Source organism: Capra hircus (assembly GCF_001704415.2).
Source record: "Capra hircus breed San Clemente chromosome X unlocalized genomic scaffold, ASM170441v1, whole genome shotgun sequence".
NCBI lineage: Eukaryota > Metazoa > Chordata > Mammalia > Artiodactyla > Bovidae > Capra > Capra hircus.
Genome location: NW_017189517.1, coordinates 33,554,682 through 33,573,703, shown reverse-complemented (window position 1 = coordinate 33,573,703; position 19,022 = coordinate 33,554,682).

The following is a 19,022-nucleotide window of genomic DNA, read 5'->3' as shown; positions in this document are numbered from 1 at the left end:
AGATGTGGATTTTGCAGAGAATCGAATTTCCAGAGTGGTCATGCCACAGACGCCAAGCTGATGCCTTCTTCCTGGCACCCCTCTTCACTTCTCTGCCTTTACAAGTGAGACGGCAGAAAGAATCAGGAATGCAACCTCACTAAGGCCAAAATGTGGTTAATTCCATTGATGGCTGGAAGTCAAGACCAAAAATTTTAATGCAGGATGGTGTCCTTTTGAGATTGTCTTCTTTAGATGGGGAGTACAAATTGGCAGGGAAAAAAAAAGGAGCCTGTGGAGACTGTGTTTGGAAACATGAGGCACATGGTGGGAAAACTTTTTCTCCAAGAGCTGTCTTCTCAAAGCCTGCATTACTTCATTTGTTCTTAAGGGCAAATGTGGAAACAAAGAATCTGAATTTGATTGGTTAAGCAACTGCCTTCTTCCATGACCATCTCACCCTAAAGTGAGTAAGCCTTGGAAAAACTCAGACAGTGATGGTGGCCCAGTCTGAGTGGTGAGGGATAAATATGGGTAAGGATGTAATAGGACTGAGGCACAATGGTTAGCACATAGTAGAAAAAGAAGTAATTGCTTGCTCATTCATTCAACTATTTCCTGAGAATCAATTATGTGTCAGGTACTGTGTAAGGTGCTGGAAATAAAAAGACATGGAAATTGTCTACCTTGATAGAGCATGGAAAAGTTATCATAGCTCTGTAAATGTTAGCTTGTTCATTTAAAAAGTCAGGTTTATCTGAGTAGCTCCCTCATGGGGTTGTTAACAAGTTAACAACCTGAGTTAAAGCCCAGGTATGCTTGACTGAAATATTTTACAGATTTTATATGAAGAATAGATTTTTCTCTACTCACTTATCAGCTTAAACATGGACAGTAGCTCACCGTGTGTTGGAGAAGACTCTTGGGAGTCCCATGGACCGCAAGGCGATCAAACCAGTCAATCCTAAAGGAAATCAGCCCTGAATATTCATTGGAAGGACTGATGCTGAAGCTGAAGCTCCAATACTTTGGTCACCTGATGCAAAGAACTGACTCACTGGAAAAGACCCTGATGCTGGGAAAGATTGAAGGCAGAAGGAGAAGGGGATGAAAGAGGATGAGATGTTTGGATGGGATCACCGACTTGACGGACTTGAGTTTGAGCAAGCTGGATATGACTGAGTGACTGAACTGAACTGTAGCTCACCAGGCTTCTCTGTCCATGGGACTCTCCAGGCAATACTGGCATGGGTTGCCATTCTCTTCTCCAGAGGATCTTCCTGAGCCTAGGATCAAACCTGGGTCTCCTGCATTGCAGATGGATTCTTTACCATCTGAGCCACCAATAAATCATATTAATAAATATTCCAGGAAAAAACATGAATATGAGGAAATGAGGCAGGAGATGTCCAGGGATTATTACTATGGCTATAGAATCTTTCCATAAGGATTTGCCTCTAGATATCAACCTATGAATGTGGTCAGATTGTGGCCAGGAATTTACTGCTCCAGTTTGTTAGTGGGCCTGAATTTCACAATTCCAGCTGCTTTCTGAACTGATGAAATTCCAGCACAGTTAGTTGTTTGTTTTCTAATCGATTTTGATGCTCATGACCATTGTGTCTATACAAATACTCAGATCCTGGCTCCATCCAGAAACTACAACATCAGTGGTATTTTTCTCAAGAATATGGATCTTCTGTCCCTAAGGTTTGTGGGTCCTTGTTTAGTTGGAGTATGCCCAATGAGTGTCTCTGTTTTAGTACTCTTACCTGCCCTGTTGAACTCAGGCATTGCCACGCAACTTGGTTTGACCAATGAAGTTTGAACGTGTCACATTCAGATGGAGGTTTTAACAACCAGTGTGAGGTTTGCCATATTCCCTTTTCCCTCTGCTATATCAACTGCAGTGTTCCAGATAGTGGCTGATCTATTAGCCCAGACTCTGGAGTGAAGATAATATGGACTAGAGGTTCAACCAAGCCATAATGTACACATAGTATGAGTGGAAAATAGTCTTTTGTGGTCACAAGTAGAGATTTTGGAATTATTTGTTACTTCAACATAACCTCACTTATCCTGACTGATATAACAAGTGCTGAGTAAATGTTAATTCTTCTTCTTAAGCAGAATCTCCCTCTTTCTCATTTTACATGAAATCCCAATTCATCATGATAGTAAAAATTATCACCTGGTAATTCAACTGGTTGCTTTATCTCTACCAATAGTTTTCTGCTTATTAATGAAGCCCATTTTTCAATTAAAATTCTATATAGGACTTCAATATATAAAACAGATAAAAGCAATAGTTTATTAATATAAATTTGATAACCCAAATGTGCTAAGTCACTTCAGTCATGTCCAACTCTTTGTGACCCTATGGACCATAGTCTACCAGGCTCCTGTGTCCATGAGATTCTCCAGACAAGAATAGTGAAGTGCATTGCCGTGCCCTCCTCCAGTGGATCTTCCCAACCCAAGCATCGAAACCACATCTCTTACATTTCCTGCATTGGCAGGCAGGTTCTTTACTACTAACACCACCTGGGAAGCCTAATAACCCAAATACATATTCACTTATCATAAAGAAAAAGTAATAAATATGACTATTTTGATAAATACAAACATTTGAAATAGGAAATTATGATGCAGTTGTATCAATTCGTTCATACAAATGAATTTGTTTTGGTTGTACAGTAGTAAGAATATTCTGACCATTTAAGATGAGTATTTGCAAATGGTAGTTTGTATTCCCTCATTCAAAAGCATGCTATGGATTTATACTCTTTGATTAAATTGGATGGTAAATGAAGTCTATTTTGAACTCTGCACAAAAATGAATCTACCCAGCAGTTCAAGTTAAGGCACTATTGTTCTCAACATCTTAAAATTTTTAATGTGTGCATTGTTTTTAGTTAGTTTTTTAGATATAAATTTTAAGCTGTCCATAAATATCTTTAAATGATATTCAGATTGATTTTAGAATTCTTGGGTTATTTATTCAGAATCCTTGGAAGGAATCAAAAATATTTACTTGTTAATCAGTTCAGTTCAGTCACTCAGTCATGTCTGACTCTTTGTGACCCCATGGACTGCAGCACGCCAAGCTTCCCCGTTCATCACCAACTCCTGGAGCTTGCTCAAACTTATATCCATTGAGTCAGTGATGCTATCCAACCATCTCATCTTCTGTTGTCCCCTCTCCTCCTGCCTTCAGTCTTTCCCAGCATCAGGGTCTTTTCCAGTGAGTCAGTTCTTTGCATTAGGTGGCCAAAGTATTGGAGCTTCAGCATCAGTCCTTCCAATGAATATTCAGGGCTGATTTCCTTTAGGATTGACTGGTTTGATCGCCTTGCAGTCCAAGGCACTCTCAAGAGTCTTCTCTAACACCACAGTTCAAAAGCATCAATTTTTTGGTGCTCAGCTTTCTTTATGGTCCAGCTCTCACATCCATACATGACTCCTGGAAAAACTATAGCTTTGACTAGACGGACCTTTGTTGGCAAAGTAATGCCTCTGCTTTTTAATGTGCTGTCAAGGTTGGTAGTAGCTTTTCTTACCTATTAATACATCAGTATTTTCCAAGCATCACTCATTTATTGGGTTGGACAAAAAGTTTGCTTGGATTTTTCCATACCATTTTACAGAAAAGCCCAAATGATCTTTTTGGCCAACCAATTATACACCACCTTCACTATTTTTGCTATATCCATAAATCACTTGTCCTATTATTTACTTAATATCTTTCATGAAATTGACTCACTTTATAAAAAGATGAGGCATGGCCTCATCTTAAGCAATAATATTTCTGAAATAAAGAGTCTAAGATAATGTTTTTATTTTTCAAACGTGTATAAAAAAACATACAAATTTGAAATAAGTGAGTCTGTTTACCAGCTTTTATGTTGCATTAGCTATTGACAATAAATATTACACTTACAGAAATATTAACCACAATCTAAAGCAATTTATTTAACTGTGTTCTTTCCGTATGATTTTGTGATAATTTTTTAAAATAATTCTGATTATTCTGATTTACATTTTGATGTATTATCACATAAAAACAACCTATGCTATATTTCATTTGAAATTATCTTGAAAAAAGAATTAGAGTGCAGAATCAGTTTTCAGTTCAGTTCAGTTCAGTTCAGTCACTCAGTCGTGTCCGACTCTTTGAGACCCCATGAATCGCAGCACACCAGGCCTTCCTGTCCATCACCAACTCCTAGAGTTCACTCAGACTTGCGTCCATCGAGTCAGCGATGCCATCCAGCCATCTCATCCTCTGTCGTCCCCTTCTTCTCCTGCCCCCAATCCCTCCCAGCATCAGAGTCTTTTCCAATGAGTCAACTCTTCGCATGAGGTGGCCAGAGTACTGGAGTTTCAGCTTTAGCATCATTCCTTCCAAAGAAATCCCAGGGTTGATCTCCTTCAGAATGGAATGGTTGGATGTCCTTGCAGTCCAAGGGACTCTCAAGAGTCTTCTCCAACACCACAGTTCAAACGCATCAATTCTTTGGTGCTCAGCCTTCTTCACAGTCCAACTCTCACATCCATACATGACTACTGGAAAAACCAGAGCCTTGACTAGACGGACCTTTATTGGCAAAGTAATGTCTCTGCTTTTGAATATACTATCTAGGTTGGTCATAACTTTTCTTCCAAGGAGTAAGTGTCTTTTAATTTCATGGCTTCAGTCACCATCTGCAGTGATTTTGGAGCCCAGAAAAATAAAGTCTGACACTGTTTCCCCATCTATTTCCCATGGAGTGATGGGACCGGATGCCATGATCTTTGTTTTCTGAATGTTGAGCTTTAGGCCAACTTTTTTACTCTCCACTTTCACTTTCATCAAGAGGTTTTTTAGTTCCTCTTCACTTTCTGCCATAAGGGTGGTGTCATCTGCATGTCTGAGGTTATTGATATTTCTCCCAGCAATCTTGATTCCAGCTTGTGTTTCTTCCAGTCCAGCGTTTCTCATGATGTACTCTGCATAGAAGTTAAATAAGCAGGGTGACAATATACAACCTTGACATACTCCTTTTCCTATTTGGAACCAGTCTGTTGTTCCATGTCCAATTCTAACTGTTGCTTCCTGACCTGCATACAGATTTCTCAAGAGGCAGGTGAGGTGGTCTGGTATTCCCATCTCTTTCAGAATTTTCCACAGTTTACTGTGATCCACACAGTCAAAGGCTTTGGCATAGTCAATAAAGCAGAAATAGATGTTTTTCTGGAAGTCTCTTGCTTTTTCCATGACCAGAGTGTAAAAAGAACCAGGGAAACAGATTTTGTGTGTGGAATGGAGCACGATAATTGTTAGGGTAACAGAAGAATGCCTACTAATATTTAGGCTATACATCTAAAAGAAATTCACAAAGTATGTAGTAGCAGTAAAGGACTTAATCTAAGAAAGTAAACATGTCTGTAAGAATTTTTACTATAGTTTTTTGTAAGACTAGCCACAATGCATGGATTCCAAGTGTAGATAAAAGAGTTGCATTGGTTCCTTGGGTTTTTAAGGACAGTAGCATCATATATATTTGAAATAGAAGATGTAATGAATAGAGATCGAAAGTAGAAAGTATCTCTGTTACAAATTGCCTTCACTGATGATATGTAATGATGCTTCAAGACTTCTTTTGCCTGCTTCAAACCCTGACCATTAACAGTATTGAAGGGCAGCTGTATAAAGAGGGCAAATGTGAACACACTGAGAAACAGAAAATCTTTGGGAAATGTTCTGAAAGAAAATAAACAAAATGGTCCACATTAATGTCCAAACTGGCAAGTTTCACACTGAGTCCTCCACAGTAGAAACTCATAAACATCAAATGCTCTTTTGTCCAGCTCTATAACAGAGCAACAGCAGGAAACACCTGGGAAACAACTTGGAAATCCATGGGTTGGCTAGCTTTTTGATTACCTTCTTTTGCACTGCAAGACAGCCTGGCTTTGACTCCACCATCTGGAAGTCTCCTGCCACATGTGATACTTGATGGAATGACACTGCAATCTTTTAGTGTTTTGCTCACTGGGTCTTCCAGGAGGGGACTTTGTTTTTCTACATGTGCCTTTCTTATATAGAGTGGAGTTCCATGAACATTGGCCTAGGAGGTCAGCAAAACAACAGTATTAAATCTCTTACACATAGCACCAGGAGAATGAACTAATACCGTTTGAAACGGTGTAAAATTGGAATCAGCCTAAGAAATTATTAATTGGTGAATGGATAAATAAAGTGTGGTATATTCTTACAATGAAGTGAAAGTGTTAATTGCTCAACTGCGTCCGACTCTTTGCAACCCCATGGACTGTAGCCCACCAGGCTCCTCTGTCCATGGAATTCTCTAGGGCAGAATACTGGAGAGGGTAGCCATTCCCTTCTCCAGGGGAACTTCCCAACCCAGGGATTGAACCTGGGTCTCCCGCATTGCAGGCAGATTCTTTACCCTCTGAGCCACCAAAGAAACCCAATGGAAGAATATAAATAGTGCAAGTGAATGAACTTGCAGTATATGCGTCAACTATGGATTCAACTTGAAAAAAAATTATCATATTATATCTTTGATACAAAGGATATCAACATGCAAAGCAATGTTATATATTGTTTAGGAATTGTTCATAAAAATACATTAATATGTAGTAAAAGTACAAAGAAAGAACACATCATCTTCAAGATAAAGATTATTTTGGGGAAGAAAGGGAAGAAAATAAGATCCAGGAAGAGTATACAAAGGGCTTTGAATAGATCTATAATATTTTGTTTATTAAGCTAGGTAGTGAGTAAATAGGGTGTTCATTACGTTTTCTATACTTTTAAAAATACATCTAATGTTTTCATAAACAAAAACAATCTTTCATGTATGCTCATTGCAACAGCATGTCTGAGAGATCCATCAAGGTCTAAGGATCATTCATGTGAGCTGAACTGTTCTATGTACTTAGAGCTGGAAAACTATGCCAATAAACTTGTGCAGATCCCAGAAAAGACAGGCTATTTGGTGCTGCTTCCTCAAAAGTGGGCTTTGGACTGTAACTTTCTGGGAGATAGAAGCCATCAAAATGGACTAAGCAGTCACCTGGGAGGGCCCCATGAGGGATAAGACCTGAGATATGCTGGTTGGCTTAGAGAGGACAAAGAGAGTTCTAGAGCAGTGACCAGTAGATTTTTTAAAAATGAGAGTAAATTCAGGAAAATTTAAAATGTTATGGGCCACCATTGTTTCCCCTTATTTGAAACAAGAAGAACTTTATTGAGTTTGACTTGAATTATTCACTTCGTAGAATAAAACAATGCCAATGAGAGCACTGGCTCTGCCACAAGAATATTAATATCCAGCCATGTTGAGGAAAAACTACCCACAGATCCCTTTCTAATATTTTACCTTGCAATTAGATTGTGTGTTACAAGGTTGGGTGGCTGTGTGAAACCTGTGTTTCTGTGGCTAGTTCATCACAAGTCTGGAGCAGGGGATGACAAACTGCAGCTCATGGGCCAAATCAGGTCAAAGTCCACTTTTCTGATTTATTTATTTATTTTTCTTTATAATTTATTTTTTTATTGAAGGATAATTGCTTTATAGAATTTTGTTTTCTGTCAAACCTCAACATGAATCAGCCATAGGTGTACATATATCCCCTCCCTCTTGAACCTCCCTCCCATCTCCCTCCCCATCCCACCCCTCTAGGTTGATACAGAGCCCCTGTTTGACTTTCCTGAGCCATACAGCAAATTCCCATTGGCATCTATTTTACAGATGGTAACGTAAGTTTCCATGTTACTCTTTCCATACATCTCACCCTCTCTTCCCCTCTCCCCATGTCCATAAGTCTATTCTCTATGTCTGTTTCTCCATTGCTGCCCTGTAAATAAATTCTTCAGTACCATTTTACTAGATTCCATATATGTGCATTAGAATATGATATTTATCTTTCTCTTTCTGACTCACTTCACTCTGTATAATAGGTTCTAGGTTCATACACCTCATCAGAACTGACTCAAGTGTATTCCTTTTTATGGCTGAGTAATATTCCATTGTGTATATGTACCACTACTTCTTTATCCATTCATCTGTCTATGGACATCTAGGTTGCTTCCATGTTCTAGCTATTGTAAATAGTGCTGCAAAGAACAATGGGATACATGTGTCTCTTTCGATTTTGGTTTCCTCAGGGTATAATTTGGCCACCTGATTTAAAGAACTGACTCGAAAAGACCCTGATGCTGGGAAAGATTGAAGGCGGGAGGAGAAGGGGATGACAGAAGATGAGATGGTTGGATGGCATCACTGACTCAATGGACATGAGTTTGAGTAAGCTTCGGGAGTTGGTGATGCACAGGGAGGCTTGGTGTGCTGCAGTCCATGGGGTCTCAAAGAGTCGTACGTGACTGAGTGACTGAACTGAACTGAACTGAACAGGGTATATGCCTAGGAGTGGGATTGCTGGGTCATATGGTGGTTTTATTCCTGTTTTTTTAAGGAATCTCCATACTGTCTTCCATAGTGGCTGTATCAATTTGCATTCTCACCAACAGTGCAAGAATGTTCCCTTTTCTCCCCACCCTCTCCAGCATTTATTGTTTGTAGACTTTTTGATGATAGCCATTCTGACTGGTGTGACGTGACATCTCATTGTGGATTTGATTTGCATTTCTCTAATAATGAGCGATATTGAGCATCTTTTCATGTGCTTGTTAGCCATCTGTATGTCTTCTTTGGAGAAATGCCTGTTTAGGTCTTTCTCCCACTTTTTGATCCGGTTGTTTGTTTTTCTGGCATTGAGTTGTATGAGCTGCTTGTATATTTTGGAAATGAATCCTTTGTCAGTTATTTCATTTGCTATTATTTTCTCCCAGTCTGAGGGTTGTTTTTTCACCTTGCTTATAATTTCCTTTGCTGTGCAAAAGCTTTTAAGTTTAATCAGGTCTCACTTGTTTACTTTTGTTTTTATTTCTATCACTCTAGGAGGTGGATCATAGACGATCTTGCTTTGATTTATGTCATCGAATGTTCTGCCTATGTTTTCCTTTAAGAGTTTTATAGTTTCTGGTCTTACATACAGGTCTTTAATCCTATTCGAGTTTCTCTTTGTGTATGGTGTTAGGAAGTGTTCTAATTCATTCTTTTACATGTAGCTGTCCAGTTTTCCCAGCACCATTTATTGAAGAGGCTATCTTTGCCCCATTGTATATTCTTGCCTCCTTCGTCAAAAATAAGGTACCCATAGATGCATGGGCTTATTTCTGGGCTTTCTATCTTGTTCCATTGGTCTATATTTCTATTTTTGTGCCAGTACCATACTGTCTTGATGACTGTAGCTTTGCAGTACAATCTGAAGTCAAGAAGGTTGATTGCTCCAGCTCCATTCTTCTTTCTCAAGACTGCTTTAGCTATTTGGGGCCTTTTGTGTTTCCTTATGAATTGTGAAAATTTTTGTTCTAGTTCTGTGAAAAATGCCATTGGTAATTTGATAGGGATTGCACTGAGTCTGTAGATTGTGTTTGGTGGTTTAGTCATTTTGACAATATTGATTCTTCCTACCCAGGGACATGGAATATCTCTCTATCTGTTTATGTTGTCTTTCATTTCTTTCATTAGTATCTTATAATTTTCTGTGTATAGTTCTTTTGTTTCTTTAGGTAAGTTTATTCCTAGATATTTAATTATTTTTGTTGTAATGGTGAATGGGATTGATTCCTTAATTTTTCTTTCTGATTTTTCATTGTTAGTATAAAGACATGTAAGTGATCTCTGGGTATTGATTTTGTATTTTGAAACTTTGCTAAATTCACTGATTAGCTCTAGTACTTTTCTGGTACTATCTTTAGGGTTTTCTATGTACAGTATCATATCATCTGCAAACAGTGAGAGTTTTACTTCTTTTCTGATTGAATTCCTTTATTTCTTTTTTCTTCTCTGATTGCTGTAGCTAGGACTTCCAAAAAAATGTTGAGTAATAGTGGTGAAAGTGATACACTTGTCTTGTTCCTGATCTTAGGGGGAATGCTTTCATTTTTTCACCATTGAGAATAATGTTTGCTGTAGGCTTATCATCAGTGCAGTTCAGTCGCTCAGTTGTGTCCGACTCTTTGTGACCCCATGAATCACAGCATGCCAGGCCTCCCTGTCCATCACCAAATCCCGGAGTTCATTCAGACTCACGTCTATGGAGTCAGTGATGCCATCCAGCCATCTCATCCTCTGTCGTCCCCTTCTCCTCCTGCCCTCAATCCCTCCCAGCATCACAGTCTTTTACAATGAGTCAACTATTCGCATGAGGTGGCCAAAGTATTGGAGTTTCAGCTTTAGCATCATTCCTTTCAAAGAAATCCCAGGGCTGATCTCCCTCAGAATGGACTGGTTGGATCTCCTTGCAGTCCAAGGGACTCTCAAGAGTCTTCTCCAACATCACAGTTCAAAAGCATCGATTCTTCGGTGCTCAGCCTTTGACACAGTCCAACTCTCACATCCATACATGACCACAGGAAAAACCATAGCCTTGACTAGACGGACCTTAGTCGGCAAAGTAATGTCTCTGCTTTTGAATATACTATCTAGGTTGGTCATAACTTTTCTTCCAAGGAGTAAGCGTCTTTTAATTTTCATGGCTGCAGTCACCATCTGCAGTGATTTTGGAGCCCAGAAAAATAAAGTCTGACACTGTTTCCACTGTTTCCTCATCTATTTCCCATGAAGTGATGGGACCAGATGCCATGACCTTTGTTTTCTGAATGTTGAGCTTTAGGCCAACTTTTTCACTCTCCTCTTTCACTTTCATCAAGAAGCTTTTGAGTTCCTCTTCACTTTCTGCCATAAAGGTGGTGTCATCTGCATATCTGAGGTTACTGATATTTCTCCTGGCAATCTTGATTCCAGCTTGTGTTTCTTCCAGTCCAGCATTTCTCATGATGTACTCTGCATAGAAGTTAAATAAGCAGGGTGACAATATACAGCCTTGACGTACTCCTTTTCCTATTTGGAACCAGTCTGTTGTTCCATGTCCAGTTCTCACTGTTGCTTCCTGACCTGCATACAGATTTCTCAAGAGGCAGGTTAGGTGGTCTGGTATTCCCATCTCTTTCAGAATTTTCCACAGTTTACTGTCATCCACACAGTCAAAGGCTTTGGCATAGTCAAGAAAGCAGAAATAGATGTTTTTCTGAAACTCTCTTGCTTTTTCCATGATCCAGCGGATGTTGGCAATTTGATCTCTGGTTCCTCTGCCTTTTCTAAAACCAGCTTGAACATCAGGAATTTCATGGTTCACGTATTACTGAAGCCTGGCTTGGAGAATTTTGAGCATTACTTTAGTAGCATGTGAGATGAGTGCAATTGTGAGGTAGTTTGAGCATTCTTTGGCATTGCCTTTCTTTGGAACTGAAATGAAAACTGACCTTTTGCAGTCCTGTGGCCACTGCTGAGTTTTCCAAATTTGCTGGCATATTGAGTGCAGCACTTTCACAGCATCATATATAGGCTTATCATATATAGCCTTTGCTATGTTGAGTTAAATTCCTTCTATACCAATTTTTTGAAGAGTTTTAATCATAAATGTTTGCTGAATTTTGTCAGAGACTTTTTCTGCATCTATTGAGATGATCATATAGTTTTTATATTTCATTTTGTTAATATAGTGGATCACATTGATTGATTTGCCTATATTGAAGAATCCTTGCATTCCTGGAATAAACCCAACTTGATAATGCTGTATGAGGTTTCTCATATGTTGCTAAATTCTGTTTGCTAAAATTTTTGTTGAGGATTTTTGCATCTATGTTCATTAGTGATATTGGCTTGTAGTTTTCTTTTTTTGTGTTTCCTTTGTCTGGTTTTGGTATCAGGATGATGGTGGCTTCGTGGAATGAGTTTGGAAGTGTTCCTTCCTCTGCAATTTTTTGAAACAGTTTAAGAAGGATAGGCATTAGCTCTTCTCTAGATGTTTGACAGAATTCTCCTGTGAAGCCATCTGGTCCTGGGCTTTTGTCTTTTGGGGAGATTTCTGATCACAGCTTCAATTTCAGTGCTTGTAATTGGGTTGTTCATAATTTCTATTTCTTCCTGGTCCAGTCTTGGAAGACTGAACTTTTCAAAGAATCTGTCCATTTCTTCCAGGTTATCCATTTTATTGCCATATAGTTGCTCATAATAGTCTCTTTTAATCCTTTGTATTTCTGCATTGTCTGTTGTAACCTCTCCTTTTTCATTTCTAATTTTGTTGATTTGATTCTTCTCTCTTTTTTTCTTGATGAGTCTGGCTAAATGTGTGTCCATTTTGTTTATCTTCTCAAAGAACCAGCTTTTAGTTTTATTAATCTTTACTATTGTTTCTTTCATTTCTTTTTCATTTATTTCTGTTCAGATCTTTATGATTTCTTTCCTTCTACTAATTTTGGGGGTTTTTGTTCTTCTTTTTCCAGTTGTTTTATGTGTAAAGTTAGGTTGTCTATTTGATGTTTTTCTTTTTTCTTGAGGTAGGATTGTATTGCTATAAACTTCCCTTTTAAACTGCTTTTGCTGCATCCCATAGCCTTTGAGTTGTCGTGTTTCCATTGTCATCTGTTGCTAGAAATTTTTTTATTTCCCTTTTGATTTCTTTAGTAACCTGTTGGTTATTTAGAAATGTGTTGCTTAATCTCCATGTGTTTGTGTTTCTTACAGTTTTTTTTCTTGTAATTGATATTTAGTCTCACAGCATTGCAGTCAGAGAAGATGCTTGATATGATTTCAATTTTCTTAAATTTACTGAGGTTTGATTTGTGACTCAAGATGTGGTCTATCCTGGAAAATGTTCCATGTGCACTTGAGAAGAAGGTGTATTCTTCCGTATTTGGATGGAATGTCCTGAAGATATCAATGAGATCCATCTCATCTAATGTATTATTTAAGACTTGTGTTTCCTTATTAACTTTCTGTTTTGATGATCTGTCCATTGGTGTGAGTGGAGTGTTAAAGTCTCCTACTATTATTGTGTTACTGTCAATTTCTTCTTACATGTCTGTTAGTGTTTGTCTGATGTATTGAAGTGCTCCTATGTTGGATGCAGTTGTTACATCTTTCTCTTGGACTGATCCCTTGATCATTATGTTGTGTTTTTCCTTATCTCTTGTAATCCTTTTTATTTTAAAATCTATCTTGTCTGATATGAGGATTGCTACTCCAGCTTTCTTTTGCTTCCCATTTGCATAGAATATATTTTTACATCCTCTCACTTTCAGTCTATATGTGTCTTTAGGTCTGAAGTGGGTTTCTTCTAGATAGCATATATGTTTTTGTATCCATTCAACCAGTCTGTCTTTTGGTTGGAGAATTTAATCCATTTACATTTAAAGTAATTATTGATATATATGTTCCTACTACCATTTTTAAAAATGTTTGGGGTTGACTTTGTAGATCTTTTTTCTTCTTTTGTATTTCTTGACTATGTAAGTTCCTTTAACATTTGTTGTAAAGCTGGTTTGGTGGTACTGAATTCTCTTAACTTTTGCTTGTCTGAAAAGCTTTTTATTTCTCCATCAATTTTGAGTGAAGTCCTTGCCAGGTACAGTAATCTTGATTGTAGATTTTTCCCTTTCAGTACTTTAAATTCCCTTATGGCCTGTAGAATTTCTGCTGAAAGATCAGCTGTTAAGCATATGGAATTTCCCTTGTAGGTTGCTTTTCTCCTGTCCCTTGCTGCTCTTAATATTCTTTCCTTGTGTTTAGTCTTTGTTAGTTTGATTAGTTTGTGTCTTGGTGTGTTTCTCCTTGGGTTTATCCTGTATGGGACTCTTTGTGCCTCTTGGACCTGATTGAATATTTCCTTTTCCATGTTGTGAAAATTTTCAATTATAATCTCTTCAAAAAATTTCTCATAGCCTTTCTGTTTCTCTTCTTCTTCTGGAACCCCAATAAATCAAATGTTGGTGTGTTCGATATTGTCCCAGAGGTCTCTGAGAGTATCCTCAGCTCTTTTCATTCTTTTACTTTATTCTGCTCTTCAGAAGTTATTTCCACCATTTTATCTTCCAGCTCACTGATTCTTTCTTCTGCTTCAGATATTCTGCTATTGATTCCTTCTAGAGTATTTTTAATTTCACTAATTGTGTTGTTTGTCTCTGTATGTTTATTGTTTAATTCTTCTAGGCCTTTGTTAATTGATTCTTGCATTTTCTCCATTTTGTTTTCAAGGTTTTTGATCATCTTTACTCTCATTATTCTAAATTCTTTCCCAGGTACTTTGCCTATTTCCTCTTCATTTATTTGAACTCTGTGTTTCTAGTCTGTTCCTTCATTTATGTAGGAATTCTCTGCCTTTTCATTATTTTTTTAACTTATTATGTTTGAGGTCTCCTTTTCCCAAGCTTCAAGGTTGAATTCTTTCTTCTTTTTGGTTTCTTCCCTATTAAGGTTGGTCCAGTTGTTTGTGTAAGATTGTATAGGGTGGGATTTGTGCTGAGTTTTTGTTTGTTTTTCCTCTGAAGGGCAAGGCTGAGTGAGATGGTAATCCTGTCTGCTTTTGACTGGGTTTGTATTTTTGTTTTGTTTGTTGTTTAGATGAGGCGTCCTGCACAGTTGGGTGATGCTGGATCTTGTATTCAAGTGGTCTCTTTCGTGTGAGTTCTATTTGATATTCCCTGGGGTCTCTAAGGACTGAGTGACTTCACTTTCGTTTTTTACTTTCATGCATTGGAGAAGGAAATGGCAACCCACTCCAGTATTCTTGCCTGGAGAATCCCAGGGATGGCGGAGCCTGGTGGGCTGCCATATATGGCATCGCACAGAGTCAGATACAACTGAAGCAACTCAGCAGCAGCAGCAGCAGGGTTAGTTCTCTGGCAGTCTAGGGTCTTGGAGTCAGTGCTCTCAGTCCAAAGGCTCAGGGCTTGATCTCTGATCAGAAACAAAGATTCCAGAAGTGGTTTGTTATGGCATTAAGTGAGATTAAAACAAATACCCAAAAACGAGAAACCAAAGAAGAACCCCAGACAAGTGGCAGTTACAAAATCAGGCTCAGTTCAGTTCAGTTCAGTCACTCAGTCATGTCCAACTCTTTGCGATCCCATGAATCACAACACGCCAGGCCTCCCTGTTCATCACCATCTCCCGGAGTTCACTCAGACTCACGTGCATCGAGTCCATGATGCCATCCAGCCATCTCATCCTCTGTCGTCCCCTTCTCCTCCTGCCCTCAATCCCTCCCAGCATCACAGTCTTTTACAATGAGTCAGCTCTTCACATGAGGTGGCCAAAGTATTGGAGTTTCAGCTTTAGCATCATTCCTTCCAAAGAAATCCCAGGGTTGATCTTCTTCAGAATGGACTGGTTGGATCTCCTCGCAGTCCAAGGGACTCTCAAGAGTCTTCTCCAACATCACAGTTCAAAAGCATCAATTCTTCGGCACTGAGCCTTCTTCACAGTCCAACTCTCACATCCATACATGACTACTGGAAAAACCATAGCCTTGACTAGATGGACCTTAGTCGGCAAAGTAACGTCTCTGCTTTTGAATATGCTATCTAGGTTGGTCATAACTTTTCTTCCAAGGAGTAAGCGTCTTTTAATTTTCATGGCTGCAATCACCATCTGCAGTGATTTTGGAGCTCCAAAAGTAAAGTCTGACACTGTTTCCATTCTTTCCCCATCTATTTCCCATGAAGAGATGGGACCGGATGCCATGATCTTCGTTTTCTGAACGTTGAGCTTTAAGCAACTTTTCCACTCTCCTCTTTTACTTTCATCAAGAGGCTTTTTAGCTCTTCACTTTCTGCCATAAGGGTGGTGTCATCTGCATATCTGAGGTTATTGATATTTCTCCCGGCAATCTTGATTCCAGCTTGTGTTTCTTCCAGTGCAGCATTTCTCATGATGTACTCTGCATAGAAGTTAAATAAGCAGGGTGACACTATACTGCCTTGACGTAATCCTTTTCCTATTTGGAACCAGTCTGTTGTTCCATGTCCAGTTCTCACTGTTGCTTCCTGACCTGCATACAGGTTTCTCAAGAGGCAGGTCAGGTGGTCTGGTATTCCCATCTCTTTCAGAATTTTCCACAGTTTACTGTGATCCACACATTCAAGGGCTTTGGCATAGTCAAGAAAGCAGAAATAGATGTTTTTCTGGAACTCTCTTGCTTTTTTGATGATCCAGCGGATGCTGGCAGTTTGATCTCTGGTTCCTCTGCCTTTTCTAAAACCAGCTTGAACATCAGGGAGTTCACGGTTCATGTATTGCTGAAGCCTGGCTTGGAGAATTTTGAGCATTACTTTACTAGCATGTGAGATGAGTGCAATTATGCGGTAGTTTGAGCATTCTTTTCCATTGCCTTTCTTTTGGATTGGAATGAAAACTGACCTTTTCCAGTCCTTGGCCACTGCTGAGTTTTCCAAATTTGCTGGCATATTGAGCGTAGCACTTTCACAGCATCATCTTTCAGGATTTGAAACAGCTCAACTGGAATTCCATCACCTCCACTAGCTTTGTTCGTAGTAATGCTTTCTAAGGCCCACTTGACTTCACTTTCCAAGATGCGCGGGTGACTGCGAGAGCCAGCGCACTAAGCACAGGCAGCTGCGACAGCCGGCGCACTAAGCATGGCAGAGAGCAGCTACCCCATGTCCAAGGTCAAGGGTAGCGGCTAAAGTGCCAGGCTTCGATGGCACAGGAACGGCCGAGAAGAGCTACCCTGTGTCCGAGGTCAGGGGTGGCAGCCAATAGGAGCTACCCCGCGTCTGAGGTCAGTGGCGGCCGGGAGAAGCCACCTCGCACCCGAGGCCAGGGGCGGTGACCCTGAGGAGCCACCCCGAGCCCGAGGCCAGGGGCTGCAGCTGGGAGGAGCCAGTACACCCGAGGCCAGGGCCGGCAGCCAGGAGGAGCATCCCGAGGAGCGGTGGCTGCACAGGTGCAGGAGGGCCTAGAGGAGCTATCCCACATTGAAGGTCAGGAACGGCGGCAGTAAGGAGATATCCCTCATCCAAGGTAAGGAGCAGCGGCTGTGCTTTGCTGGAGCAGCCGTGAAGAGATATCCCACACCCAAGGTAAGAGAAACCCAAGTAAGATGGTAGGTGTTGCAAGAGGGCATCAGAGGGCAGACACACTGAAACCATAGTCACAGAAAATTAGTCAATCTAATCACACTAGGACCACAGCCTTGTCTAACTCAATGAAACCAAACCATGCCTGTGGGGCAACCCAAGATGGGCAGGTCATGGTGGAGAGGTCTGACAGAGCGTCCACAAAATCAGGCTAATAATAATTAAAATAATGGAATGTTCACATATACATATATACCCATGAGCAAAGTCAAAACAGTCCAACAAAATTAAAATACAGTTGATAGACCTGGTGAACAAAGGAAATAAAAAATCATATTTACCAGTTAACAAAACTAACAAAAGCACAAACTGGAAAACAAAACTAAAGCAAGGTGCCAAGTGTGGAATAAAGCAATGAAAACAAAATTAGCAAATATGTTGAGAAGAAAGGAGAGAAAGAAAAGAGAGAAAGAATAGATATGCAAAGACAAGTAGAGGTAGATGAAGATTTTTATACATTAAAGATATACTGCATGGGGAAAAGAACAGTAGAAAAAGCAAACAAAAGAATAAATGTAGAAAAATATAATAGGTTTAAAAAAATTAAAATTAAAATGATGAAGAGGAAAGACACGAAACAGAAAAAAGAAAGAAAAAAGGAAAAAATAAGGAAAACTCTACAGAACTGCAAAAGCCCAACGTAGAGGCAGAGGTTTATAACAACAATAAAAAGCGTGACTGAATATACACATATACATATACACCCATAAACAAAATCAAAACAGTCCAACAAAATAAGTACAATAGCCTGACCTGGCGAACAATGGAAACCAAAAATTATATCTACCAGAACAAAACTAACTAAAGTACAAACTGGAAAACAAAATTAAAGCAAGGTGCCAATTGGGGAATAAAGCAATGAAAATAAAACTAACAAATATGTTGAGAGGAAAGGAGAGAAAGAAAAGAAAGAATAAATATGCAAAGTTAAATAGAGGTAGATAAAGAAGATTTATATACATCAAAGATTAACTGCAAGGGGGAAAGAACAGTAGGAAAAGAAAACAAGGGGATAAATGTAGGAAAAATAATAATAAGTTAAAAAAATTTAAAATTTAAAAAGAGAGAGAGAGAAAAAAAAAAGGAAAACTCCACAGAACTGCAAAAGCCCAACGTAGAGGCAGAGGTTTATAACAACAATAAAAAATGTGACTGAGAAAAAAGAAAAAGCTCAAAAGCTCAGTTGGATTTCTTAGTGCCAATGAAGCCAACAACTGCAACAGAGGGGGGAAAAAAGGAAAAGAAAACCCCAAAGAATCTACAGACCAAGTCAAAAAATAAGAATAATAAATGTTTTTCTTGAGTCACTGCTGTCAGAGTCCTTTCCCTCACTGGGAGTCACAGTCCATCTTACCTTCCTAGGATGCCCTCCAACACTGTGTTGATCTCTGGACCTGCTGTGGGGGCAGCTCAGATTCTAATTTGGTCTTATTCCTATGTGTTCTTGCCTCCAATGTCCACAGCTATCAGATCTACTGCGTCTTCCTTTGTGGGAGCTCCCAATGGCCTTTTATATATTCCTTAGATACAGAGTCTGCCTAGTTGATCATGTGGATTTAATCTGAAGCTTGTACAGCTGGTGGGAAGGTTTTGGGTCCTCTTCCTTAGACTCACTTCCCTTGGGTTTCAGTTGTGGTTTTATTTCCACCTCTGCATGTGGGTCATCCACAGGGGTTTGCTCCTGAGGCTATCCTGGAGGACTTGGGTTTGCCCCTTGGGTTTGCCTCGGAGGTGGTGCAGCTATTTGGGTCACAGGGGTTCTGGCAGCACCAGGTATTCAGGGGAGTTGGTGGCTAGGGAAGCAGGAAATATAGTGATCTAGCAGAGTATGGCAACAAGTATTGGCCAATATGCTCCAGTATTCTTGCTTGGAGAATCCCCCTCCCTGACAGAGAAGCCTGGCAGGCCACAGTCTACAGGGTCACAAAGAGTTGTACATGATGGAAGTGACCCCACACGCACAGACACA